Genomic DNA, 7,584 nt, shown 5'->3' with positions numbered 1-7,584 from the left:
AACTCTCTGCCAATTGTCTAAGTCTCTTCTCAAGGTGTTCAGACATACCGGGAATTCTGTAATTTCCATTTCTTTGACCAGTTCTGGTCTGAGCTGTGCGTCCTCTCAGCCTGCGGCTTGGTTGTTATCTGGGACCTCCTGGCCCAGCATCCTGGACATTCCCTCTGCCTTTCTCCCCTGTTGGAGCTCCTGTTTCCTCTGTTTCATGTTTCTCTTTCTCTGTTTACTCCCCTTGTTTGCTGAAACACATCTCCAGTGTCTTCATGAGAAATACACCTGGGTGGTAGATTTATTTTTGACATCTTACATGTCTGAAAGTACTTTTATTTAATCTTTACACATAATTGATAGCTTGGCTGGGTAAAGACTTACAAGTTGGAAATCATTTCCTTCAGAATATTAAAGGCATTGCTTCCTTGTTGTCTAGTTTTCCAGTGTTGCTGTTAAGTTTTAAGCCATTCTACTTCTTGATCCTTCGTATGAAATCTGGAAGCTGTGGAAACTTCGTCTTGTTTCCAGTGCCCTGATGCTTTGGGAGCCTGTGCCTTCGTATGGGCTTATTTTATCCACATTGTTGGGCACCTGGTGCCCCCTTTCAACTTGAGTCCCGCAGTTTTGAAAATTTTTATTCAGTTTTTCCTTTCATGATCTTCTCTCTTCCCACCCCACTTCTGAAACTCCTACTTTTTTTTTTTTTTTTGGCCACGTGGTTTGTGGGATCTTAGTTCCCTGACCAGGGATTGAACCGGAGCCCTCAGCAGTAAAAGTGCAGAGTCCTAACCACTGGACCACCAGGGAACTTCCTGAAACTCCTATTGTGTGCATGTTGGACCTTTTGGACTAGTCCTCCAAGATCTTATATTTTTTTCTCCTATTTTCCTCACATCTTTGTCTTTTGTTTTACTTTCTGGAAGATTTCACTCAACTTTATTTTCTGCCTTTCTTCCATTTCTGCATAATTTTAGCTTTCAAGAGCTATTTGTTATTTTTTTTGTTTCATTCCTTTTTTGATGACAATCTTCTCCTCCCTGCTATGATTGATAGCTTTTTCCCCCGCCTCCTTGCATGGTTTCTGCTTCCTCCAAGTTGCTTTTGCTCTCATGTTTGTTTAAGTTTCTGCCTTTCACATCAAAGTTTTCTTCAACTATCTGGGAGCCTTGGTTGTGGCGTGTATTTAAAATCTGACTAGAAGCTATGCTTGCGGGGAGCTGGTAGATTATAGGCTTTACTGTAGTGGTCTTTGGGGACCCCCCCAATGTTAGCATCTTTAGGTTTTTCCTTTTGGGATTGTCAGATGACCTAGTGAAGTTCTTCCCCTGTCCTGCTTGACTTTCTGGGAGGTGAGGGAGGGAAGAGGCTGGCAGTGGGGCAACATCAAACATGTGAACTTTTACTAACCCCCTCTGCTCTCAATTGTTCTTGGTGTTCTCCAGTCCCTATGCTTTTTTGTTTCCCCGGAGAATAGACCTTCCAGAGGCTAAGCCTTCACTCCTTCAGTGGGAGTGAAGAAAGGGTCTTGGGATCTAGCTATTACTACTTCAATAGACTTTCAACCAATGGCATTGTTTTAGTCACATTTTAACCCCCATTTCCAGGGGCACAGGGTAGTAGTGGTGGGTGGTCTGAGATGTAAACCAGGTTACTTGTTGGCTTTCCTTGCTCCTAATTGAGAATTCAGATTTCTTAGTTATAACTCCTCCAACTTCTTTCCAGCTTCCAACATTTTGTTGCACCTGTATCCTTTCACTTAAAAAAACAAAACCAAAAAACCTTATGGGCTTATCCCTTAAAAGAAAATAATTTTATTGCTCTTTTAGTGGGGTTTGAGATAGAACAGAACAAAGGTATGTGTTTCATCCACCACCTTTCATGGGAAGTTTCTTTTTAAAGTCACAAATAATACGTGTTTACTGTAGAAAAACTAGAAAATAAAGTTAGGAAAAAAAGAAGAAAATATAATCAGAATAATAATGCCTTTACTCCAGGAGGACCAATGTTAATACTGTAGAGGTAGATCCTTCCATTTTTTCACACATATCAATTATATATAAATATATTATGCATATATACAATGATTAGGAATCTATAAACATGTTTTTTTAACTTGTTTCCTCACTTACCAATATATCATGAACACCTTTCCAAGTCACTAAATATATTTCTAAAATCATTTTAATGGTTTATAATATTTCACCAAATATCTCATAATGCAGTATATTTTGGTCCAGTTCTGTATTATTGGACATTTCAGTTTTGTTTACCAATTTTTTAGGATCATAATAATAAAAACTCTAACGAACAAGTCCATTCCCAAAGTTTTCTGTAATCCTTGATTATTTCCTTAGGTGAAATTTTTAGAATGGCTGCACCAAAAGTGTACTCATTGTAATTCTGTTAATTCTCATTACCCAGGTGTCCCTACGAAAGAGGACATGCATTTCATCATCAATATAACAGAGGCTGGTTTCTTTGCCTTTGCCAACACAGGTATTAGATTTTAAAACACCTCCCATCCAGGGGCCCAACTGGTGTATTACTGGTGTTTTGATTTGTGTTTCTTGGATTACTGCTGAGGCCCAGCATCTCTTCCTGTTCACTGGTGGTGTATATTTCTTCTTTTCTGGATGGACCTCACAGTGGGTTTAAGATTTACAGTTACACTCAGATGTGCAGAAATGTAACTTTCTTAATTTTTTATAACTAAGCCTCACTTGTTCCTGGGCGCCCCCATTTCCACTCAGCAGAAACAAACCAACTTTTGATTCACAGTAACTCACTGCTCAGTCACCTCTAGGCGAAGGCATCTTGCCTTCTGGTCTTCTCTCTCATCCCTTCGTGGGAAGGGTGCTTGGTCCCTTTACTACTCTCAGGCAGCCTCTGTTCCTACTGCTGGTGTCCCCTGCTCTCCAGACCCCTCCCCAAGCTGGAGCAGGAGCTGCAGAAGCCCATGAGGTTTGGGTACAGTAATAGTCTTTAGACGCAGACAGGGGACAGGTCTCTGGGCCACATGGGAGGACAGCTCAGAAGGAGGGCTCTTTCTGCCACCACTTCTATCCTACTGATGTCATCCGCCCAAATCCTCCAGGTAGCTGCCAAGGTTCCAGGTTGAAAACATAGAGAAGACCCTCTGCTCTCCACCTTATCTGGCGGCGAGGGAAATTCACCTCTGTCTCCCTTGCTTGATCTCCTTTCTAATCGCTCGTTTCTCCTAAGAGAATTTAATTGCCTTTGGAGTGGAAAGACCGCTCTCACCTCCTGTCCAGCATCCTTCCAACTGTTTTCTTGGACCTCCAGGCTTTGATCTTTTTTTTTTTTTTTTTTTTGGTGGCATTTAAAAAGAAAGCTGTTTCTCTTGCAAATCAAAAATGCTCTATTGTTCCATGGAAGTCTTTAAAATCTCCTTTTTGAAAGTTAAATCTGAGCAAGAACTGTTTTTTCTAAGCCAGTGGTTCTCACCCCTGGGTGCTCATGTACTCATTAGGATCATCCCGGAGCTTTTAAAAATCCTGATGCCTAGGCAGCACCCCAGAATTCAGAACACCTGGAGGGGTGTCCCAGGCATCTGTATACTTTTAAAGCCCCCCAGGTGACTCCAGTGTGTAATCAGGACAGAGAATAGCTGTTCCAGGCTGTGACCGCCCTCCCCATCCCCGGGGCAATGGATTTGACCTCCCCGTCCTTGAAGGGAGAAGGGCTCCAGGCACCTGGGTGACAAAGCTGGGCTCTGCCGCTGAGGACATGAAGGGGTGTCCACACCTGGGGCTCACACCTGTGTCTGGGGGCACTGGAGGCAGAAGAGGTCCTCAGCTGGGCGTGGAGTCCTCCTCAGCCGGTTTGACAGGCCTGAGACTGAGGCTCTGCAGATGCATCCCCGCAGGGGCCGGAGAGGACGACTCCGCCCCCCAGGCAGGAGGTGGAACAGGTTCTCATTAACTCGGCCTCAGCCAGTGCAGAAGGAAAGGGTTTCCTTGTTGCTAGAGCCTGTCAGGGACCAATATGTTACAACATATGTTTTACAGCTTCCTGGGGTCTCTGATAAATCTTTGGAGACTCCTTTATTTGCCTTTTTTCCCCCAAGGTTATGAAGCCAACTGTTTCCCTCCGCTTACAGATGTTCTGAGGCTGAGAGCTCATTTCCGTCGGAAATTAGCCTCAGAGGAGGGGAGATTCTGGGGGCAGCTGGCGCTCCTCCCACAGGATGAGGTTGCAGGCAGTGGTGGGGGTGGGATGACCCCCTCCCTGGCCATGATTTTCTGCACATATGCTCGGAACCCAGGAGAGAAGGGTCTCACAAGAGCGAACCACCCCCCAACCCCGCAAAGCTTGGTAAAAACTACTGTGTTCTTTCCTTCCAGCTGCGTACTTTTGCTTTCTCTGTGTAAGGCATTTCAATTAGGCACATACCCTGCCCTCAGGACCCTGGCCAGGTAGCCGGGGAGATAACATGTAATGATACTAGCTACCATTATTTCCAGCATTTACTGCATGCCAAGCACAGGTGATAGAGATAATAATAGTACTAAAAAAGCTTCCAACTTATTGAGCCCCTAATGTGGGCAGGCCTTTTAGAACACTCTGTACTCCTCACTGGAACTGAATATATCACGTCTTGCTACTGGAAGGGTGGTCCTGAACCCGTAGCAATGGCATCATCCGAGACCCCGTTAGAAATACGGAATATCAGGCTAATCCCAGACCCACTGAATCTGAATCTGCATTCTAACAAGATGCCCAAGGGGTTTCTGGACAGATTGCTACCCCTATTTTACAGATGAGGAGTCAGAGGCTCAGTGGAAATTGAGTGACTTGAAGAAGGCCACAGGGTAACCAGAAGCTAAGTAGGGATATAAACCTGCTTCACAGGACTCAAGTGGTATTGGTAAAGGCTAGACTGCAGCACAGCTGGGGAGCTGAGGACTGGAGAAAGAGCACTCCCTAGATTTCAGATGGAGGAACAGCCAGAAGGGCTTCCTGGAAGAGGGGGCATTTGAATCAGACCTAAAAAGGTGAACAGGACCTGCCAGGAAGGGGGCTAGTCTATCTGAGGTGGAGGAAACAGCAGGAGCACAGACAGGCTTGGTAGAAGAGTGAGTATCATTCACCAGAACCTTCCCTTGGTGGCTGCTGGTACGTTAATTAAACATGAGTCCACCAGGCTGGGGTGGTTCCCAGTCTGGCAACCACCTTGGCATATATACCTTGGCAGCATATATAAGTAAACCACAACAGAAGCCTGTATGTGCCTCAAGGTTAGGAAATAAAAACCTGAGGACAACCAATCACAAACAGCCAACCAGGCTTTCCCAAATCAGACAACCACTTAAACTATAGCCAAGTCGTTTTCTTGCTTTGCTTCTGTGTCTTTTCAAAAAAGTCTTGCCTCTAGCTCCTGTTGGTGGTACACTGCTAACCACTTTCAGTTTGAAACTGTCGGGTTTGAATTGATTTTTGCTCAAATAAACTCTTAAAAATTTAAACACATCTCAATTTATCTTTTGACACTGTGATCTTCTGTGTTCAGAAGCAACAAAGCATTTGAGGCAGGATGGCAGTGATTCAGGAAAACTTTGTTTTCCCCTTGATCTGTGGCTGCCAGAAGGGGCCGCCACACAGCTCCTGCCTGGGCTGCAGGATGCTGAGATGGACCTGCCTTGAGATGTTCCGGGCCCTTGGTCCCTGCTTTTTGGGTCTGGTGACCCCTTTCCTCCCCTGATTTCCTGCTGTAGCATGCTCCCTCAACGGCCCACGCTCAGAGAAGGGCTCACAGAGCCCCTGGCCCTTGGACACAGAACCCCTCTTCTGGGCAATAACCAATGGTCCAACTGGAACCCGTGTTGTAACCTTGTCTCCTGTGCCTGTTGTCACTTCCAGGTCTCTCCATCAGCCCAGAATATGCCCTTGACTTTCCCCTGACTGTCACATCCTTCTTAGCCCGACTCAAGGTCACCATCTTGGAAAGCATTCCCTGATCTTCCCAGGCTGGGTTGGGAGCTCCCGCTCTGTGATTCCACAGCCCCTGTCCTGCCCACTCTGCTCAGTGGTGCTTATCACATCATACTGCAAGTATCCACTCTGCCTCCTCATGAGACTCTGGCCCCTCCTCAGTGGCAGGTTCTGGGTCTTTCTCCTGTGCTCCCAGCATCTGGGGGGAGCAGCTGACATAGGAAGTGCTGGGTGAGTAACTGTTAGACAAGCCAGGGTAGGTTTCTCTGCCTCTAGTGTCCGGGCACGGAGCGCTGATGGGAGCAGCAACGTGGCAGCTTCCATCACGGCGGCTGTCCCTCTTGGGATACTCTCCTCCCGGCTCCTCACCTCCCACCCACCTCCTAGCCTTTTCATTGTCTCGCCTTTGGCTTTAATGCTTGTGAGACCATCCAGGATAATTAAGAGAAAGAAGTTTTATGCTGTTTATGGGGTTTCGATCAAAGATTTTAATTAACCTACCTTGCTTTAAGCCTTTGAATGTTCAGTCCCCAGGGCTGACCATTTGATAATGCAATTAATGCTTCTAGGCAGAGTGGGGGGAGGGGGAGGCTTCAACAAGGAGGGCCTAGTGATCGTCTCATTAACTCTTCCCGAGATGGATAGATTTCAGCTCAGCATAAGCGATTGATCTCAGTCTGAGCAGTTCATGGACGAATGAGGTGTTGGGAGTGGTGGGGAGAAGCCCGTCACTGGAGGTATGCTAGCAGATGTTAGACAAGCTCCTGGGAGGGATCTTAAAGCCGTGAGTCGGTCATCGCATCACTGATCAGTCTAGGTCACCTTTAGGGAATTGCAAGCCCTGGGAGTCATTCTTTCTGTCCCCATGCCATGCTGGGGCAGGGCAGGGCAGACTCAGCCTGACTCACAGAGACACATACCTGCGGCTCTGGTTTGAGGCCAATCTCGCATTTCTGCTAGAAAGACGCAGATCAAAGGCAGCAAACCCATGGAGCCAAAACCCCTGCAAAAATCACCCTTCCAACCAGCCTCCATCGAAGCTGCAGCAAATACTGTATGTGCAGATACCACTTCAGGGATTGGAAGCCCCAAACTGATCGTCACTGGGGAGGCAGTTGCCTGCAGGTAGAGGGACCTGAGCAGATATGCACTAGGGACCCCTCAAAACAACCCACCAGGACAGGCCCCGGCTGGTCTCAGATGCTGGCCCCTCCCAGGCACCAGCATCTCATTTAATGCAAATGAGGATCTTGGTGGGACAATCCGATGCCCTAACCTTGGAGGGAAAAGAAAGTGCATTTGGGAATGTCTGGGGTGGGCGGGGTGCATGGGGTGGGGAGGAAGATGGGATGTCATGATCAGCTAAGATCTGCTGAGCTCACTATCTTCCGGGCACTATGCTAAGTGCCCTACATGTAACACCTCGTGTAAGTCTGCCTGGTATTATTATTTTCCCCATCCTACAGATGCAGAAACCGAGGTCGCTTGAAATATGGCTTCCCAGGAAGCCTGGGAAGTCTGCAGGAAGAAGGCCATGGAGTTTCTGGCTCTTCCTGGTCTGGACTCCATCACTCTTTTCCTCAACATCCAGCACCTTCCCACCTGCAAGAGCTTACTCATTTCTTCCTCTATTATCAAGGT

At 46.8% G+C, this 7,584-nt stretch overlaps 1 non-coding gene across 1 annotated transcript; it reads right to left on the bottom strand.

Moving 5' to 3' along the window:
- Window positions 1-725: 725 nt before the first annotated feature.
- Window positions 726-798, bottom strand: TRNAK-UUU (transfer RNA lysine (anticodon UUU)). Its single transcript has one exon. It is a non-coding gene; the product is annotated as a tRNA-Lys (tRNA).
- Between the last annotated feature and the right edge of the window lie 6,786 nt (window positions 799-7,584).

This window comes from Eschrichtius robustus, chromosome 20 (genome assembly GCF_028021215.1).
Source record: "Eschrichtius robustus isolate mEscRob2 chromosome 20, mEscRob2.pri, whole genome shotgun sequence".
NCBI classification, from domain to species: domain Eukaryota; kingdom Metazoa; phylum Chordata; class Mammalia; order Artiodactyla; family Eschrichtiidae; genus Eschrichtius; species Eschrichtius robustus.
The sequence above is the reverse complement of the archived record's forward strand: the minus strand, read 5'-3'. Positions and strand labels throughout refer to the sequence as shown.